The following is a 21,512-nucleotide window of genomic DNA, read 5'->3' as shown; positions in this document are numbered from 1 at the left end:
ATCAACTTTATTTGCAAGCCTTGTAGCCTTCCATGAGACCATGCCAAATAGTCAGCTGAGATCTCTGTCAACGATACACCCCCCCACCCAACCCGTTTCTCCATCAGATTTTCCTAGCCTGGTAGTGGTAAAGAAAAATATTAAACAGCGAAACTTGGCCAAACCGATGAATGGCAGAAAGAGCGAAATGAAGGGAGGGACTGACAGGCTGGAAAGAAGGGAGGGGAGGGAGGAAAAATCGTAGGCTGCGGGTGAGGCTTTGAAAGTCAGCCTCGCAGGCATTGCAGCAGAGCCCCGAATCAGGGAGAAAGGAGGAGGACATACACACAGAGACGCAGATACCCTGTGGAGCGGGTGAGGGCAGCTTCCTGAAAGGGCATTGTGTAGTTGTGCGAGTGCAGATATGCCTCTGTGCGCTTTTGTATCGGCGTCGGAGGCGGTGGCTTCATGAGTTGCTTCGCAGACCGGCGGCCGCTTTCTCCTCCCCTTCCCTTCCCTTAAGCCGCCACTCGTCGGAGCTCACCACACTAGAATTAACTGTCTTGAGTTCGCGTCCGTTTGTCACGGGTGGCCTTTGGAGCAACGGGAGGTGCGCGCGACTACGCGCACTCAGAGCCCTCTGACGGGCTGCGGACAGGCGGGCCGGCGCTCGCTCCAGACAGGGCTGCTGCTTCCTGAGGACGGCAATGGTAGTTGCGGAAACGGCTGGCGAGAATGCCACGAACCTCATTTTGGGAGGTAAGCGCGAGGGCCCCAGCTGGCTTTTCGCCCGGGGAGGGGTACGGGAGGGCGGGGAGAAGAGGGCGAGGACGACGAGAAAGAAAATGGAAATGGCCGCGGCTAAGGTTAGGGACTCCGGGGGTAGAGCGAGCTGGAGAGGCGCCGCTTTGGCACCCTGACAAGAACCGGAATCAGGGAGAGACTTAAAGGAACGGATGGAGTCGTGGGGCACAGGCGCCGGAGGAAGAACGGGAAAGGGGGTACTTCGGATCTCTCAGGATTATTTCCGGTGGAACCGGTCAGTTTTTTTTTCCTCCTCTCTCTTTTCCTCCCCCCTCCCCCGCCACAGGGGCTATATAAATAAAGTTTGGAGACGAATTAGGAAAGCAGAGCGGGCAAAGTTTGTGCCCCCTGTCCTCGGTCTTTCCAGCCTGATGTATGGGGCGGCTTTTTTTATTCTTTTTCCCTTTCGCATCCTCCATACTTTCCCTTCAACCTTTCTCTGAATTAGAGAGCCCCACAAAGTCTTGTGCGCAGGAGCTGCAGTTCCACCAGCTGCTCCTCTGCGGATTTAGAGCCGAGGCAAACCTTGGCGAGCTCTTGAAGGCTCAGCCCTCTTCTTCCCACTCCCTTCCTTGCTCCAGAGTCTCCTCGTAGCGTTCCGAAGCTCCCGTTTCTTCTTTAGTTGCATGCACAACCGCTCTAAACAAGGCTATGGTTCTTTTCTGCCTGTGCTCACCTCTCGTTATTTATTCACTTCCTTTCCATTGGCAAACAGGGAGATATGCACGCGTTCATGCATGCATGCACGCACACAGATGTTAAGATTTTTGTTCCCTGGCCAACCTCATCTTCAATAACAGATATGTTCGAATCTCTTAGTTCTATAATGTGTTCCCACTTTCTTTCTACTTATTCCAAGCTCAACTGTATCTTGTTGCACCATTTATCTCTAGTGATGATTTTCTTGGCCAAGGCTTCTTCACAAATAACAGGGAGAAAAATGGTAAAATCTCTATCGGTTTTTGGGTTGTACTTACTAAATTTAATGACAAACAATTGTGTTTGGAAGATCACTGGGAGTGGTATCAAGAAACTTTTTAAAAGTATATAGTGTATAATGACTTGATAATATTGTCAACCTTTAGCACATATTAGTTATGAAGTTGTGACATTACTATATATAGAAGCACAATATATGAATACCTGATATATATTCTTTTTGACAACTTTTTCTAAATATGTAGTTTATTTGCTAAACCAATTATTTCTACAATACCAAGTGGCATATTTTTTTGGCACAAAGCAGATGTAGTGCCATGCATAATATAATCCACAGAGTTCATAGGGAACATAGGACAGTTCAACTTTTAATTTCAGATTGATTTTAGAAGTGAAGATTGCTCTTTACTCTCTGGAATAAAGCCTGTTATGAAAGAAAAGATGAATGAATCTGTATTTAACTTTTAATGGATTATAGCTCAGTGTGACATATGTCACATTCTCAGTAGACTAGTTAAGCATGTGTGATCTGAATAGGCAATTGCTTAATATAAGCACAGAAGTATTTTATATGTTTCCAAATGTTCTGCTTTTGCTTTCTGTTTGTCCCTGTTTTTTTTTAATCTCTCTTTTTAAAACATTTTTGGCTCGTTTTAATTCTTTAAGGAATTGAGGAAGGAACCTCTTTCTATATAAAAAGAACTAAAGCATTGATTTAGGACAGATGATAAGAAAAATATTGGTGGAGTAGTGGCTATTTTTAATTATTGTAAAACAAATGCAGTGTTTAGATGGAATAGTTGCATGGTAGAAGTTCCTAAATTCAAAAGTAAGGTATAGACAATTATTTCTGTTTGAGAAAATATGATTTGGTTTTTAAGTAAATTCCCAGGCACAGACTAATCATATAAATATTGTATATACAAATACATTACCAATAAAGGTGTGGCACTGAGAATGTGACTTATTAATGGAATGTGTTCAAAGAGCTACACTTACTCAGTAAATTCCAGATTCTTTCAGTTGCTTGTGTTTACTCACTACTTAACAGGTATAGGATTTATCATAATTAATTTGGACAAACGTCTTGTCCTACTTATGGCCCTTATTTTTGGGCATACTTTAAATTTTTCTTCATAATTGGAATAGGATTAAAGTACATAAAGTACCACCTTTATTATAGCAATGGCAGTATCACTTAGACTTATATACTAGTCCACAGTGCATTACAGCACCCTCTGAGTGGTGCACAATATGTCATTATATAACTTCACTAAACCAGGATTGCTAATCCCCCCCCCTTTTTTTTTTGAGGAGGGAGCTAAAAGTAAAAGGTAGATTTGGTCCCAAGGCTTCCTTTCCATTTTTTTTAAATCAGATTTGCATGGTATTATTTATCTTTTTTTTTTTTTTTTTGAAGGAGGAAGCTAAAAGTAAAAGGTAGATTTGGTTTCAAGGCTGCCTTTCCATTTTTTAATCAGATTTGCATGGCATTATTTATCATTGTATGGATGCTTTTTCACAAATTATCAATATAAATTCCTAAAATTTTATTTATATTAAATAACCCTGCATTATAATTTTCAGAAAAAAGTGCCAATCATTTTCAAACTACAGAGTTTAGTGTAGAGTGACACTGTAATCAACAGGAGATGTTGAAATATGAATTTGCTTGTTGAAATATCAAGTTTTTTATTCATCTTGTTTTCCTAGTCATTTACACATTATTGTGATTTTTATTTTTTTTTGTGCTTGGACTCTTACAAGTTCCTAAAAGGCCCATGGATTCTAAAAAAAAAAAACATGACAAAGTTAAGCTTGATTCCTGTGACTAACCAATACATCCATGTTGTCTTGGAAACAATACATAGATCTATAAAAGAACACTTATTGCTTTCTTCCAGGAGGTCTTTTTTATTCAATTTACCAATCTTTTCTACAGTCCTCAGATTACTTGATGATCTCCCATCCAAGTATTAATTTGGTCTTATTTTCATTATTCTGATCTTAAAAAATAAAATCACCAAGAGATTCTACCACCAATGGTGGTATGGATTTTAAAACTGAATAGTAATTAAAAGAAATGTTTTGCTCAAGTTGCTTTTTAACAAGTATATAACACCTGCCACACAAAACAATGAAACATTATTTTTAAAGTGTGGGATGCTTAAAGGTTGATTTGGGTATGCTGATGCTGGATAAGAATTCTTATTCTATCTTTGTTTCTAGTGAAAATTGAATTTCAATATCCAAGTGAAATACATATCGCATAATTCTTTTGATTTTCTGTTTAAACTTTCTGTTAAATAATATGATTACTCCACAGATTTTTAAAAATATAGATGAAATATGCTCGTAGTGAGAATTGACAATTAATAGGGATCACTTACAGTAAGGATGGCGGGGGGAGGAATGAAAGTACTTCCTCTGATTAAACTCTTAGGAAAAATCCATTTAAATTAAATTAATTTTAAAATTAATAATTGCATTGGTATGGAATTTTCTTTTGCTGCCAGTATGAGATTTCCTTCCAAAAGTAATACCAGCTTCACTAGATTTTCCTCAGAACTATGGGAGAAAAAATGGAGAAAGAAATTAAATTGTCGATATAGATATAGTATATAGATATAGATACAGACATAGATGCTCCAAACATGTAAATTATTGCCTTTATCAACTGATATAATGTGCTGTTAAAAACTGCAAGTTAAATGCAAAAAAAATTCATACCAAATCTAGTTGGCTTTCAGGGCCAAAAGTGACATTTAAAACATGGATCAACAAAATGATGATGCATTTTGCAACATATGTGGAAAATACAAAAACTACTTGATTTTATATAAATTTCCTTGTATCTTGTTTGTTGACTATGACAGTACTGTTAATATTATGTTCCAATACAACAGGTTTTAAATCATCTAAGAATGCCAAGATACAAAAATCTACCTGCTAGAGAAATTACTTAAAATTATGAAGGTCTGAAAGATGCTGCATAGTCTTGGATGGAGATACTGCTTCCAGTGAATCAGGGTTGATACAAATAATTTATGAACTGTGCTATTGCTTCTTTGTTAATTGCCACCAAAATAGACTTTGGCCATTTTAGAATGTGTTTCCAGTTTATAGAGATCAGTACTAAGACCTAAGGAAAAGTTAGTGTCTTGGAATATTTTCAGAATGTCAGTAAAATTGTATTACAATGCATAAGAAAAAAAGTTATTAGATACAACATTAAAATTTACCACATGGAATAATATTGATCAGTCTTTCTACTATATTGATAAAGAGCCAGTTTATAAGGAGAGAACAAACACATATGAATACACAAATATGCATTCAGAATGAAACATCTTTCCATTGTAACAAAATATTCATTATCTATTGTAACTTTGTATGCTTTTGTTACTTTATTTTTCCCTTCCCCTCATTTGTTCCTTTTCCTTTTTATATATTTTATATAAACATAATAAACAGTTCTATATAGCCCCCCCCCCCCCAAGTATACAAAGAAACTTCAGCATGCAATTGCTGATCAATGTCCATGATTCTCACAGTAGTAAATGTGACAGGGCTTCCTTGAAACCATAAAATTTAAAAATTATTGCTTATAATCTGTTGGCTATTCTCATGTTCTAAAAGTCAAAAAAGGCAACACTATTCAGTTTGCTCAGATTATCTTAAATGTATATTTTATCTGACATGTTTTATACTGTAACCCTATTCAGGTAGTCCTCATCTTACAACAGTTCGCTTAGTGACCATTTAAAGTTACAACGGCTTTGCAAAGACCATTTTTACACTTATGACTGTTACAGCATTCCCATGGTCATGGGATTTACATTTGGATGCTTGACTGATTCACATTTATGATGCTTGCATTATTCCAGGATAATATGATCGCCTTTTGCAACCTTCTGACAAGCAGTCAATGGGAAAATCAAATTCACTTAACAACCGTGTTGCTAATTTAACAACTGCAGTGATCCACTTAACAAATGTGATAGGACAAGTTGTAATATGGGACAATTCTCACTTAACACATTTCTCATTTAGCAACACAAACTTTGGGCTCAATTGTGGTTGTAAATTGAGGATTACTGGTACAGTGCCTAGTTTTCTAGATGTAAGCTCCATTGAATTCAATCGGACATATCTTTTGGGTAAAACTGGTATTGCTTCAGAAAATTGCTAATTTATGGAATTAAGTGATTTAGGCAAGTAATTGCCTCTCAGACTCAGACCATACAGAATTCTTGTATAAATTACTCGGATCCTGCAGGAAAACATTTTGAAAGTAAGAAGTCCTTCTTTCTCTTCCCCCTCCTCCTCTACCACCATCTCTTCCTCCTCCATAAATAGTAAAAATGGAATTAGAAATGTATCTGATTATTAAAATATAGCAAATATGTCTTAGTAAAAATAGTAAAAAAAAATCACTCTGACTTTTTTTATTGCTTGTGACTTTGTTGTAAAGATATCTGTTCTATGAATTGAACCAATAACTATTTTTTCATAGCAAACTTTAAAAAGAATTTAACAAATTAATAAATGAATGAATGCATTTATAGCTGGTTCAAATGAAAGATTATATTCAGAGAAATACATTTCTGATTTTTGGACAGAAAAATGTAGCCTTGTGCCCTGTTCACTTGCCACAACTGCAATTTTTATTTGCAAGACCCTTAGTCTGGATAGAGTTATTTTTTGTTTTCTAAGATTAAATTTCTTTTTTTAGTGATTATAAAGATCATACTTTCATATACACTAGGTGGCTATTAATATGTTCAGTACAGATATCTTAATGGTTTTTTTTTTCCGGTTTCTATAGCCACCCATCTTAATGATTCTGGATGGCTTATAATTCAAAAAATATATTACAATTGAAACAATAAAAACATTATTATTCTACTGTGGAATAAGATGGGCAGAAATGGACTTAAAACTTGTTTTTCTTTTCACTAATCTCCAAGAATGGCTTGTTGTTAGCATTATACTATAATAGATTATATTATCTAATGAAAGGAGGTGTTTCCAGAAAAATGTTCCAGAGACATTTTTGAGTAATGCTTTTCTTATATATTTTTGATTTCTTTTTTTTAGACTGTTAAATCAAAACAACTTGTAATGCGTCAGTTAAAAAACAAAGTTAAAATATACATGCTATACTATTATTTATGCTAAGTATAAATAAATTTAAAACTATCATTTACTATGCAAAATGATGAAAACTGAAAATGTTTTAATAATAATGAAAATAGAAAGTAAATAAAATAAATTTGTAACTAGCCACTTTGATGTTGTAGTTAAAGTGCTGGTCTAGAAACAAGGAGATTTGTGAGTTCTAGGACTTCTTTAGACCTGAAAGCCAGCTTGGTGATTTTGGACTAGTCACTCTTATCCCAATTCAACTCATAGGTTATTGTTGTGCGAGGGGGGAGAGATAGGTATGTTTGCTCAGATGCATGCACACGCACACACAATAATATGTCAAGATCAAAAATATTAAAAAAAACACCAAATAACACAAATAAATTTAAATTCTGGTGATTATAAACTATTCTACTTACTCACTTTCGAATTAGTTTTTAGAACAAAAAGAATGGAGCAAGCCTTAAATCTGAGAAACTATTTCATCATTAGAGAGTAGCAACAGAAAAACAGTGAGTCCTGGCTTCCACTCAGTAGACATTCCTAAATTCATCCGTAAGTGATTGAAACATTGTTTGCTCACTGGATGGAATTAATCACTTATCCGTTGTTGATTTTCACACAAGGATTAGCTATTTGTAAAAAGGAGAAAAACCAAGTTTTAGCCAAAATATACATAGAAAGATAAAGGTTTCCCTTGCTCAGTCATGTCTGACTCCAGGGGCTGTTCTCATCTCTGCTTCTTAGCTGAGGGACTAGCATTATCTGAAGACACTTCTGTGGTCATTTGCAAAGCTTCCTCAGACAGCCATTTTGCTTTCTTGCATTTCTTTTTCTTTGGGATGGTTTTAGTTGCAACCTTTTCTACAATGTTGCGAACCTCTGTCCATAGTTCTTCAGGCACCTTGTCTATCAGATCTAATTCCTTAAATCTATTTGTCACCTCTGCTGTATATTCATCAGGAATATGATTTAGTTCATACCTGAGTGGCCTAGTGCTTTTCCCTACTTTCTTCAATTTAAGCCTAAACTTTGCAATGAGAAGCTCATGATCTGAGCCATAGTCAGCTTCTGGTCTTGTTTTTCCTGACTGTATAGAGCTTCTCCATCTTTGGCTGCAGAGCACATAGTCAATCTGATTTCTGTGTTGACCATGTGTAGAGCCATCTCTTGGGTTGTTGGAAAAGAGTGTTTGCTATGACCATCATATTCTCTTGACACAATTCTATCAGCCTGTACCCTGCTTGATTTTGTACTCCAAGGCCAAACTTGCCTGTTATTACACAAGCCCCTTAACCACAACAAGGCAGTAACCCATGAAGGGGACCCCCACCCACCTGTCACTTCCTTTCACAAGCCAGAGGGACAAGGGTCTAAAACACAGGTGCTTGGACACATACTCCCTAGGATCCTGTCAACTTCCTCAGGAGCAACAGGATCAAACTGTTCCCAAATAACAGGGCAAGAACCTGCCAGCAACCACGCTGGCATCTATCTGGGAACAAAGTTGAGCAATTTATTTATACTATTATTTTTATTGTTTGTAATATAAGGGTTATTTTGGGAATTTATTTTATTTAGTACAGGGGTAGTCAACCTTTTTATACCTACTGCCCACTTTTGTATCTCTGTTAGTAGTAAAATTTTCTAACCGCCCACCAGTTCCACAGTAATGGTGATTTATAAAGTAGAGGACAAAACCCCTACCTCCCACCATGAAAGCTGGAACACCCACTAGTGGACGGTAGGGACCAGGTTGACTACCACTGATTTAGTGTGTGGCATGTTTTAGGAAAATAGTTATTTTGGGGCTGCCACAAAAAAGAGGTGATCAACCTATTTTCCAAAGCATCAGAAGGCAAGACAATGGTTGGAAACTAGTCAAGCAGAGAAACAATCTAAAACTAAAGATAAATTTTCTAACAGTGAGAACAATTAACCAGTGGAACAGCTTTCCTTCAGAAGTTGTGGGTGTTTCATTACTGGAGGCTTTTGACAACAAATTGTCTGAAATGGTATAGGGTTGAAATGGTACAGGAGCTTGGACTCAAGAACCTCCAAGGTCCCTTCAAACTCTTTTATGTATTCTGAAAATTGGAGTATAAATAGTAGGAATAGATAATTATAATAAGTTGAATATCATTCCAGTAGATTTATGAAACCAGTTTTTTCAATAGAAATATTTCTGGTAAACTCATAAGATGTACTGCGTAAAATAGTTATTTTCTAAATACAGTGAAATTTTGATTTAATGGACTATGTGGAGGAAGAAGTATTATGTTATTCACAAATGTCTGGTATATCAGCGAGTGTTTCATCATGGCAATAGAATTTTGCTCCATTGCATTAATCATAGAGTGGCCTTTGGTGTGATGGACAGCATACAAGTTTATTAATAAACAAAATTAAGTAATTATTGAAATTTCACTTTACATATTTATAATTTATCAATGTAAAACATGAAAACCTAAATTTCTCAAATTGATATTTGAAAAACCTATATTATAATCTTAAAATCCCCTTAAACTAGCACATAATTAATGGATAAAAATGATATGTTATGTATTTTAGAAGAATAACAAATTGACTTTGAAGAAGATAAGTAAATATCAACTTAGCCTTAAAAAAGAGGAGGAGGTTTAAAAGAAACTCAGTCTTAGGAATTTGCTGATCTTCAGCACTGTGGTATGTGTTAATACAATGTCAAAGAATAAGGATATCAGCAATGATCAGAGAAGCAATTGTTGCTGCTATAAATTGTCAAGCACCCAGGAAATCAGGAGATTCAGGCAGTTCAAATAAGGATAAAGATTTATTAAGCTTAAGTTATCTGTAAGAATATGGGCAAGTGACCGTTAAAGGAAATGTGCAGGAGAAGAATAGAAAGGAATTCAAGGTGGACTGAACTTAGCTCTCTTGCAGACGCAAAGGTATTTGTGACTTATGACATGTTTGACCCTTCCCTTGGACTCAGCCTGGTCATCACCTACATCAATCTGGGAAGGGCCATAAGGCCAGTGGTGGGATTCGATTTTTTTTACTACCGGTTCTGGTGGGCATGGCAGGGGAAGAATACTGTAAAATCTCCAGTCAGAAGTGGTATTTGCTGGTTCTCCGAACTACTCAAAATTTCCACTACCTGTTCTCCAGAACTGGTCAGAACCTGCTGAATACCACCTCTGCATAAGGCCATTTCCAGACAATTTAAAGTCCACCATTCTGCAATGAGAAAGTTTATTCACAAGTGGAAAACATTCAGAACAGTTGCCAATCTTCCCAGGAGTAGATGTCCCAGCAAATTCACCTCAAGGTCAGACCATGCAATGCTCAGAGAAATAGCAAAAAGTCCAAGAGGTACATCTCACATTCTACAGGCCTCAGTTAGCATGTTAAATGTTAAGATTCATGACAATACAATTAAAAAAGTTTGAACAAGTATGGTTTCTTTGGAAGGGTTATCAGGAGAAAACCTCTTCTCTTTAAAAAGAATGTGGCAGAACAATTTAGATTTGCAAAGGTTGCATCTGAACAAATCAAAAACTTCTGGAACACTGATCTTTGGATAGACAAGACCAAAGTGGAAATGTTTGGCCATAAGGCACAGAGCCACATTTGGCGAAAAGCAAACACAGCATATCAGCACAAATATACTAACTGGCAAGCACGGTGGTGGAGGGATGATGATTTGGGTTTGTTTTGCATCTACGTGATCTGGGCATCTTGCAGTCATTGAATTGGCCATGAACTCCTCTGTATATCAAAGCATTCTATAGTCAAATGTGATGCCATCTTTCCACAGCTAAAGTTTGGCTGACATTGGGTCATGCAAGAGAACAATGATCCTAGCACACCAGCATCATTCTACAACAGAATAGCTGAAAAATAAAAGAATCAAGGTGTTGCAATGGTCCAATCAGTCCAGACCTCAATCTGACTGAAATGCTGTGCAGGATCTTAATAGAGTTGTGCATAAATGCCCACAAACCTCAGTGAACACAAGCAATCTTGTAAAGAAGACTGTGCCAAAATCCCTCCACAAGTGAAACTAAGAGACAGATAAAGTCATACAGAAAATAATCATTTCAAGTTATTGCTCCTGAAAGTGGTTCCAAAAGCTAAGTGGTTCCAAAAGCTGAAAGTGGTTCCAAAAGCTAATCATAAGATGTGCTTAGTTTTTCACACATGGCTTCTCTATTTTGCCTTTCTTTTTGTAAAATAAATGATGGCATGATGTAATATGTCATGTGTGTTGTTCATCTGCGGTTGTATTTACCTGCTTTTAAGAACTGCTGAGAACCAGATAATTTTTACTACATCCTGATACATAAAACCATAGAACTCAAAGAGGGCGTACTTTCTTTTTCACATGAAAATATATATATATATATATATCCCATCCCATCCCATCCCATCCCATCCCATCCCATCCCATCCCATCCCATTGTTGAAACTACTCTTGGTGGCATACAAAATGAACGTAGAAAGATGTTCATGCTAGCAAGGTTTAAATATTCTACTTTTGAAGCTTGCAAAAGGGCATTTTAATAACATTCTCAATTTTAGCACCACTGCATATGCTTGAAAATAGCCAACATAGTATAAAATATATCAGGGTTAGAAATCTATATACTTCTCACCAAAAGCCATGTGTTGACATGAGCCTGAATTACATTTTTGATCAGTACACCATTGTCTTTTGATACATTATGTAATTACATTTTTGATCAGTAAATACCTTGATCTTTTAACACATTATATCAATTAAAAGTATGTATTCTTTGATTATTTATTCTATAAAATAATAAAATCTATAATTTTTCAAAGGGTTTCTAAGCAGATTGGAATAGGAATCTTCTAACATTATTTGAAAGTTATAGGCAATACTTTTGTTTTTACCTTTTTGAAATCAAGTTAATTTTTTTAAGATTCAGCATTTTTTCCTTTAATAACAATATGAAAACTCCCAGGACCATGTAGACTTTGTGTATATTTTTTGTTTTTGTTTTCATCAACTTATATTTTAGGTTGATTATGTAAAGCTGTTGTATTTTGGACTAATTGAAATTCCATATTAGGAAAAATCATTATAGCATTAATTGATCATGTACCATCAAGTCAGTGTCCATTCTGAATATATTGATTTTCTGCATCTGTTCCTAACATGGTTTTCAGGTCTTCCAACAGTATACCTATCACCAGTAATGCTGGTGGTCATCATCATTTTCTCTCTCTTTCCAGCTTGCACAGCTTAGAGCCTTCTTCAGAGTATTAGGTCTTTGTATAATGTCTAAATTGAAATAACATACTGTAGTATTAATTGATAAAGTGAGCTCTGTATTTTGTTTGTAGATGAGTTGAGGTTGATCTGGCAGGAACCACTAATTTCCAGGCTAGAGAAAACCATGTCACCATATAATATGTTTACCGTCACAAGAATGACCAAATATCCATTCATTCAGAAGAGTCAGAGGGAAAAGCCTAGACTTTAAACTTTAGAGTATTGACCTCTGTAAAAGCAATGACTCCTTTGCACTATGGAAAGCAAATCATTTGTGTGTCATGCTGTCATTTTTGTCAGCAAGAAAAAAATCTAAAATAGGCAAGTCATATTTTAAAATCTTCCACCAGTTAGCCTATTCCTGAGTAAGGAATTAAATGTCTGTGCAGCTGAGATTTATTGCTAAGTTCTTGTATGAAGGCTAACTATAGTCCTTACTTATATCAATGCTTGTTTGAAATTTTCTTGGCAGTATTTCTTTTTTGAGGATAGGATCAGAATTGTTGGATACCTTTCATTTTTTTGAATAGAGGAAAGTTAGCACTTACGTTTTCAGCAGTTTAAATGGCATTTACAGCAACTTTTTAGTTTATCATATTTGAACTTGTACTAGATAAGGTTAATAGGTTAGCAACAGAAGGTCAAATTACAAGGCATTAAGCTTAATTAAAGCAGAGCAGGAGTGGCAGGAGTATGTGACAGCTAAATAGGTTCCCTGCACACTAATGCCAGTTATGGTGGAACCATGCCTTAATTTAAGTGATGATTAACAGTTTGACACGCTAGACATTTCTAGCCAATCCCATCTGTTCTAGAGGTTAAGAAAGCACACTTTTGTGAGCTGATGGATTGATTTTAGTTCATTTCTAGTAAAGTTTAGAAGTCCAAGGCCAGTGCAGTAAGTGTAAGTTAAAGTTACATTGCTTGGTAATCTTTAACTGTAACTCTTTTGTATTGCTACCTGTAAACTATAATATTGCTATAGAAAACAAAGAACTTGTCAACCAAGTTATGAGAACTGGACAAGATATACCACGTGGCATATGCCTGTATATTCACTTTGAAATGGAATAGGTTGTAATTAATTTTCTAAAGTCATATAACAATAGTTGACATTAGCATGGACTTCTCTGATAATCATCACATTTTCTGCTTGAAATTGAACACTGAACACTGAATTATTTTCAAGTGGCTCATTTGTTCCATGTTTTTTTTACTTTAGACAAATAATTAATAACTAACTATTAAAGGAAAGCATAGAGAAAAATGAGTTTTGTGACGTAGCATATGAGAAGGGGTTATACAATATGTGGCAGAATGGGAAAGGGATACAATGATCATAGAATGGGTTCAGGAACATGAATACAAAAATGGCTGTAAGATTTTAAAAACAGTACAAAGTACAGAATTGGGAATTCAAAGTAAGATGTATAAAAAGATCACTGTATATAATTGTTAACATTGAAAAATTGAATATTCAGTTTATCTTTATATATATGAACCTCCATGGAAGTCTACGTGCATGCATTGATTTTAGGATGTATGAAGATGTATGAATTCATTTTTAGACAAATATGCACATATACCAGATAAGTATAATACACACACACACACACACATGCGCGCGTGTGTGTGTGATATATATAGTACTATAATAAATTGTACTTTGCTGTATTTTAATGCTGACTGCTCCTAATCTCGTTTGTTGTATTGTATTTGGGTTATTTATTTGGAATTGTATTTTATTAGACATAAATAGAATTTGATGAGTGGAGATGACTTTAAATAGTTTCTAGCTTGTTTTTCCCACTTCCTACATATATAATTTCAAATAATTAAGGTTTAGTGAGTCATCTTATTATACTTATTATTTGTCTAAGGTAGATAGGCAGTGTGTAGCTTGCACTAAAGTTTAGTGTATGCTGTGTTTATTTTAGTAGCTTTCAGAGTTTTAAGTAGGTAAAATGTATAGGTTAATTGCCGTAAGAATTATGAAGTGGCAGAATATGTATCTATTGTTTGAAATAAAGGCATAGCAAAATATTATTTTAAAAGTAGGATATTACACAACTTTGCCAGCAACTTAATTACTGTGTCAGAATGTTTCACGTGAGTTAAGATAAACAAGATAACAAGTCAAATAGCACATTAAAACAATCCTGAATTTATAAACCAATAATAATAATAACAGTAATATATACTGTACTGAAATATCATAAATGTATTATTATAGTAAAAATATTTTAAATAATGTTCAAGGTTCCTGTACAATTAAACATAATTAATTTTAGGTACAAGTGAAATTGTATTGCTGTGTACAGTTTGGTTTTAGCTAAATTGTTTATAAAAGCTTTAGGGCCTCCAACATATATCCCTTTGTATAGACAAATCACTTGTCTGAATTTGTAGTGGACAAAGCAGTAAAGTTCTATCTTTGAGAAGTTTTTTCCAATCTGCCATGAAATTGCAATTATGGAAAGACATATACTAATGACACTTAGTTATAATTCTCCTTTCTGCAAATTAAAGTTGAACTACTATAGAGCCTCAGATTGTCTCCAGACGTTAAGAATCTGATTATGGGAGAACAAACTGAAATTGAACTCATGAAAGATTAAGTAGTTATTGAATACAGAGGATGGACTTTGAGGTGTGAGTAACATGCCTATTTGATTGGATTATATTTCCTTTCTGGAGTAGATTCACAGTCTTGAGTTTTCAAGTGGATTAATTTTTGCTGATAGAGGAGATGTAGTGTTTGTGACATACACTGTTAGAATATTGCAGTTTGGTATTTTTGCTGTAGACCTTTAAAATATTCTGAAAACTTCTGACTAGCATGTGGTGGTATAGGTGAAAAATGGCATCTTTCAGAAGTGCTACAATATCCATAAGTTGAAATATATACATTGTTTGCTAGTTGCATTTTGAATTCAGTTTGAGATGGGTGTAATGTACACAGAGGATAATGTACTAAGAAAGTGTAATGTACAAAGACATGAAAATAAAAGTTTATGTATTTTTGTTTTGGTTTGACTCTGAGGAAATTTTCTTTGCTGAACAAATTGCTAGTTTTGAGGAAGTCTCCTATTTATTACAGCCTAGATGGGGGCTTGAACTCTATTTTTATATGTAGGTCTTCTCCATTTTTAAAGATTTTGTAAATGGATTTGCAGAATAGTTGTGTGTTCTTATAGCATTGTATCCCAAACACTGGAATAGGAAATAATGATATTCTAGATGTGAGATTTCATATCTGAAATGCATTAATTGTTCCTCCTCCTTGGAAAAATAGAATATATCTGGGAATACAAGAAGATTTTGGAAAAGAATCACACCATATTGTGTATAACTGTGAGATAAGGTGACTGCTAGGCTATGTGAAGTAAATCTAGGGATCTGGAAATGTATAGGGGGAATTGCAGAGTATTTTGGTGGTGCTAGGTTGGGAAAGATATGGAAGAAACAATATGTAGGGTATTCCAACATAAAAGTGTCAAACAATTTTGCGTAAATCTTTAGTTTTTAGCCAAATTGCCTCATTCCATCATTCTCAAAGCATTATTTATTTGTTTATTTAAATTTAATGGCTATTAATACTTCAAAGGACTCTGGATGGCTTATACTTTTAAAAAAGTGGAATACAGTGAGAAACAACCATCCTATATCTAAGCCTGGGAAAACAGCCAGGTTTTCAAGGACTTTCAGAACATTATCAAAAGCTATACCAATCTGTGGGAGGTGATAATGTTCCAAAGGGTTAGGCACTGTGACAAAGAAGGCGCGCTACCTAGGTCCCAAAAGATATTGTTAATTGAAGGGACTTGGAGCTCATCCATTCTGCCTAGTCTTCATGACTGGATAGAAACTATTGGAAATAGTTTTCTCTCAAATACCATATTTTGTACTGTTGGAGTTTTTTTGTGGAAAATGTCAATTTTGTTTGAAAACGTTAGTCTGTATTTTTCCACAACCTAGTGGTAGATGAACAAAGAAAATTACCATGTTTCATTACAAACTGGTGGGTGAGGAGGGGGATTATAACTTTTCAAATAATTTGCTTTCCAGATTTCATTTTCTACATTTTCCAAAATCCTGGGATAAGAAACAGAGAGCGTAGATTGTATTTTGGGAAAGCTTGATTATCTTTGATATGACTTATGTGTTTTAATTTGTTGAAGCCTTTGGGGTACTGTGTTGGGGGACTCTTATGTTGGGCATTAATCCTGACACCAATTTAGATGCTGTCTAGGGTGCTGATCTGAGTATAACTTTGACTGAGGGACTGACAGGACTGTGAGAGCTTTTTAGGTACTGACTTTGTTGGGGCAAAGATGTGCCTTTTGTTGTTTTTCTTTTTGGGCTTCACTCCTGAGCCCCATACTTGGCTAAGGTTTCCCGCAACAAGTACTCCAGATCATGGGGTTTTCGGCTGAATGGTGCTGATTGGAGATGTGGAAGCTGCATGTTTGATGGTTTGTGTGGTGGTAACATAATCCAGTCTCATTCTCATGAGACTAGGAGTGCTGGCTGCATTGATTGTGTTCCTGTTGGCAGGCATTGGGACTTTTTCTATTTTTCCTGCCTGCAGGTGCTGTGATGATGCATGGTCTTGTTGGCTGCTGCTGGAAGCTATTGTCACTGTAGCATGGCATTTTTTGCAGTTCCCAAAGAGAGAGGCTATTGACTCCAGCAACTGGGGGTATCAGGAGTTATACAGAGATATGGTGGCAGTTGACTGGTTTACAGACTGCTGTAGACTCCCCTCCTCTATGGGGTCATCTTGCCCCTTTATTGCCGGCTCAACTGGATTGGCACTTTGATATCATCATGGTTAACTATTTCATATAAGTAGTACAGGATTTAAGTCCATGATTTGAACCAGAAATTCCATTGCTAAGCAAAGTGGCTAATAAGTCATGCCTGATTTTATTATGTTTTTTGCCATATAAAACATAATAAAATGAACCATTGCAATTGTTAAGTGAATAATGCAGTTGTTAAATAAATGCAACTTGCCCTGTTGACTTTGCTTGGTGGAAACCAGCTGGGAAGATCACATATCGCAATCAGATGACTCGGGGGTGCTGCAGCCATTGTAAATACATGCTGCTTGTCAAACACCCAGATTCTGATCACATGACTCTGGGGAATGCTGCAGGTGTCATATGTGCAAGGAATGGTGTCACTTTTTTCAGTGCCATTGTAACTTTGAATAATTGCTAAACAAATGGTCAAGTCAAAGACTACCAATATAGCATATTCAGTATATTCTTCCTAGGTAAGAATGTTGAATGTCTTTTCCACCTTCAATGTAAGATAAAAGAAGGGGAGCAGTTCTTTCAGTTTGTGCCTCTCCCTTTGAACGCTGCAATTGTAAATTCAGGAAAAATAATTTCTAATGCCTTTTAGAAAGGCAATGAAAAAAATGTTTCAAAGAGAATTTGAACTGTGATGTTGATAAGAGTGGACTCCCAACCAATAATATTTGTTTTGATTTAGATGAGTGTTTTCATTTAGAATTTAGTTCTAATAAATCTGTATTTATATAAGAAGTGGGAGGCAAATTGGAATCTACTTTTATACAAATACTGTAGTAAATAAACAAAAACCAGTTGGATTTTCTGGTTGTTCAAATTGTGTGTGTGTGAATGCACACACACATACACACAAACAAAATGTTTATATATTTCTGTTGTAGAACATCCGAAACTAAGTGGGAGTAGATGCTGTTTTACAATACAGTTGTATTACAATAAAATTCTGCTCCAGTCCCATCATTTTTCATCCAGTCCTCCTCTTCTTTCTGTCCTTGGGCACATAGATGTAACATTTTAATAGATGGGACCTACAATGTATCTCTCTTGCCAGACTCATGGGACAACATAATTGGGAAGAGGCAGTTCCTCAAATGTTCCCTTGTTTAAAGTATTTATCAATAGATGTATAGTATAAGGAATATTTGTAATGGAATCTGTTGCTGGGGGTATGAACCTACATTTACTTTTGTATGTAAATGATTATTGCTCCAGACCCTGAATAATTTGCGCTAGTGCTGGCTGGATTGAAGATATAAAAAGTATAGTTTGAAAAAAATCATATCAAAATATACAGAATATATGTTAAGGAAATGGCAAAAAAATTACAAATTATGAATAAATGCATAAAACAAAATAAAACCTACTCTAAGAAGTTACGTTTAATTGATGAACTATTGAAATAAGCTCATTTCATGAGCTTATTTCACAAACTATCTGAACTTGTTTCAAGACTTTTTGTTTTTTGTTAGTTTTGGAGTTCTGAAGATAGAATGCAATATATAATTCTGAACAGTTTGCAAAGTCTGTATAATATATTCATGTTCTCCATTTCAGACATGTTTCTAAGTACAATTAAGTAGCAGTCAGTCACGAACTGTAATTCTAGGCCAGAGTTGTCAAACTTACAGCCCACGGGCCAGATGAATCGCATACGCTGACCATGCCCATACCCAGTTTGGTGAAGGGGAAAAAAAGTCACGATATGTCAAGTGATAACGCCATAATGACATGAGTTTGACACCCCTGCTCTAGACTAGGGGTGTCAAACTCAATTTCATTGAGGAACGCATCAGGATTGTGTTTGACCTTGGGGGAGCGGGGGTGGTGGTGGTGTTGTGGCCGGGGGGGTGGGCATGGCGATCTTTCTGGCCACAACTGCCTCCTTTAGACTCTGCCAGTGAAAACGAAGCCTGGGAAGGCTACACACTGGCAGAAGGCTGCAGGAGGCCATCATGGCCAGAAATGGAGCCCAGGAGGCCTGCATGTGGCCCTCCAACACTCCATTTTTGCTGGCAGAGGCACCGCGGGCCAGTCCTTCACCGTTTCCAGTGCAAGCCTGCAGGCTAGATCTGGCCTGCGGGCCTTGAGTTTGACACCCCTGCTCTAGACTATGCCACAGAAGGAAGCTTCTGTAGGTAGATTTGAAGGGATGAATAAACAGCAAAGATATGCCATATCAGTGTCATGAAAATCTATTAAAATTCTTTCATAATTTACAAATGTGTAGCAATGGTAGGATTGGTAAGAATGAGAATATATGTAATATGAAAATTGTTTGAATACTTAAGCAGCTTATATGAGGCATAAGTGAAGGTTGGCCACTGCCCCCTTTAAGGGGATACATTATTTGGAGAGGCTCTGGATGAAGTACTGGTGGACTCCAAGGACAAGGGGAAGGTCTTGCCGTCCAGATCCAGAAGGGGTGAATTCAGATCAACACCCTATCTCAGATGCTCCTATTATAGGACTCGTGAAGCAGGAGGGGGGTTTTCTAGGCCTCAGAGACCTTTTGTCCCCCGGCAGGAAAAACCACAGGACAGGACAGGTAGAAATCACCCATTTAACAATAAATGACCCTTTCGAGGGGCTGGGAGTCGTCCCTTCTGACGGCCTAGATAAATCGGATGTCAACCCTCCCATTGGGGGATGTCTGGCCTTGTTTGCCAGGCGTTGGGAGGAAGTAACCATAGACACCTAGGTCCTGGAAACGGTCTGCTCGGGCCTCTCTATAGAGTTCCTTTCTATACCTCCAAAGTTTTTTACTCCTTGTCCTGTCTCTCAGAATAGAGAGAGAGAGAGGTCCTTATGGAAACAGCTATTCAGCACCTGCTGGAAATCCAGGCTATTCAGCCAGTGCCTGAGGGCCAACAGGGCATGGGGTTTTATTCCATCCTGTTTGTAATTCCCAAAGCCTTGGGGGGATGGAGGGCAATTCTGGACTTGAAGCATCTTAACCACTGGGTTAAATACAGGAGGTTTAAGATGCATTCACTCCAGTCAATTCTGGAGGGAATTAGGGAGGGGGATTTCCTGACTTCCATAGATTTAACTGAGGCCTACCTGCATGTACCTATTATTCCGGCCCATTGACAATTCCTCAGGTTCTGCTATAATGGGAGGCATTATCAATATAGGGCCTTGCCCTTTGGGCTCTCATCAGCTTCCAGAATATTTATGAAACTGTTGGCAGCCCGTCTTACAGCAATCCCAGTAAGAATCCAGTGTTACCTGGATGATATACTAGTCCAGTCATTCTCCCCTTTTAGTGCAACAGAGGATTTGGAAATCACCATTCAGGTGCTCCAGGAGCATGGCTTTTCGGTCAACGAGACCAAAAGCCACTTCACTCCCACCAATACCTTACATCATCTGGGAGCTGTAATAGATACAATTTCCTGCTGGGTGTCCTTATCCCAGGAACATCAGGAGTGTATCAGGGAGTTAATTGGGCAAGTAAAATCTAAACATAGAATGTCCCTAGCTACGCTTTCCAAGCTCCAGTGGAAAATGATACCATGCATTAATATTGTACCCTGGGCTAGTTTGCATGCCAGGCCACTCCGATGGGTTCTTCTCCCTTATCAGAAGACAGGTAGGAGTAGTTCACTTCTATAGGTCAGATTAACTCCAATGGTCCTTAGATCCTTGCAATGGTGGTCATCTGAGGCACTTTCCATGGGACTGTTATTCAAGGAACCTGACAGGTTAGTGCTGACCATGAATGCCAGTCTTTATGGCTGGGGAGCCCATATTCAATCCAGGGTGGTCCAGGGACAATGGTCCCAGGCAGATTTGGGCCATAATATTAATTGGCTAGAGCTTAGGGAGGTCCATCTGGCTCTGAGACACTTAGAGGATGCTGTCTCAGATAAGGACATCCTGATCTTGACTGACAATGTGTCAACTAAGGTGCACATTAACCGCCAAGGTGGGACACATTCATGGCCACTGATGCTAGAGGCAGAACAACTCTGCTTAGGGGCAGAGAGACACCAGGTATCGCTCAGAGCTGAGCACATTGTAGGTGTGGCCAATGTTGAGGCTGACTGGCTTAGCAGAGCCACCATTGACCACACAGAGTGGCGTTTGCACCCCAATTTGTTTCAGGAGCTGTCGGACTGCTTCGGAGTGCCAGCTTTGGATCTCTTTGCTTCTCCATGCTGCAGCGAGAGCCCAGGATGGGTAGACTCCTTCTTATGACATCATTAAGCTGAGTCTGTACTTGTATATAAAAAGCCAGCCCCCAGGAGAATCCCCAGTTTTGACTCAGCTTCTTTAAGTCACAAGCTGTGTCTCTGAAAGCGTTAGCATTTTATTCAGTGATTTTCTACAGAAGCTACCCTTGCTTCAATCAGCTCCCAGGGATCTGGGCAGCTGCAACTTCAGGAGAGCGGGGCTCCATTCTCCTGCAACATTGGGATAAACATTTTCCCAAGTGCTGCTAGGCAAGCAGGGAAGCATCTGAGACCTTCCCCATAGCTGCAGTTTGTCCGATCGTAAAACTGATTTGACATCAGCTAATAGTCTTTCTGTAATTTGCTTTG

General features: G+C 37.2%; 1 protein-coding gene across 3 annotated transcripts in view; it reads left to right on the top strand.

Moving 5' to 3' along the window:
• Positions 1-217: 217 nt before the first annotated feature.
• Positions 218-21,512, top strand: part of NRIP1 (nuclear receptor interacting protein 1) — a 76,629-nt gene continuing 55,334 nt past the window's right edge. The window contains exon 1 of one of the 3 annotated variants that reach the window (XM_026664107.2): positions 218-354. The gene's annotated coding sequence lies outside the window, so the exon portion shown is untranslated. Of the gene's footprint in view, positions 739-801; positions 1,019-21,512 lie in introns of those variants that run through there. The other 2 variants (XM_026664106.2, XM_026664105.2) reach the window with 2 other exon arrangements.

The sequence above is a fragment of the Notechis scutatus genome, chromosome 5 (assembly GCF_049901735.1).
Source record: "Notechis scutatus isolate UNSWTSFEM ecotype Mainland chromosome 5, rNotScu1.2, whole genome shotgun sequence".
Taxonomy (NCBI): domain Eukaryota; kingdom Metazoa; phylum Chordata; class Lepidosauria; order Squamata; family Elapidae; genus Notechis; species Notechis scutatus.
The sequence above is the reverse complement of the archived record's forward strand: the minus strand, read 5'-3'. Positions and strand labels throughout refer to the sequence as shown.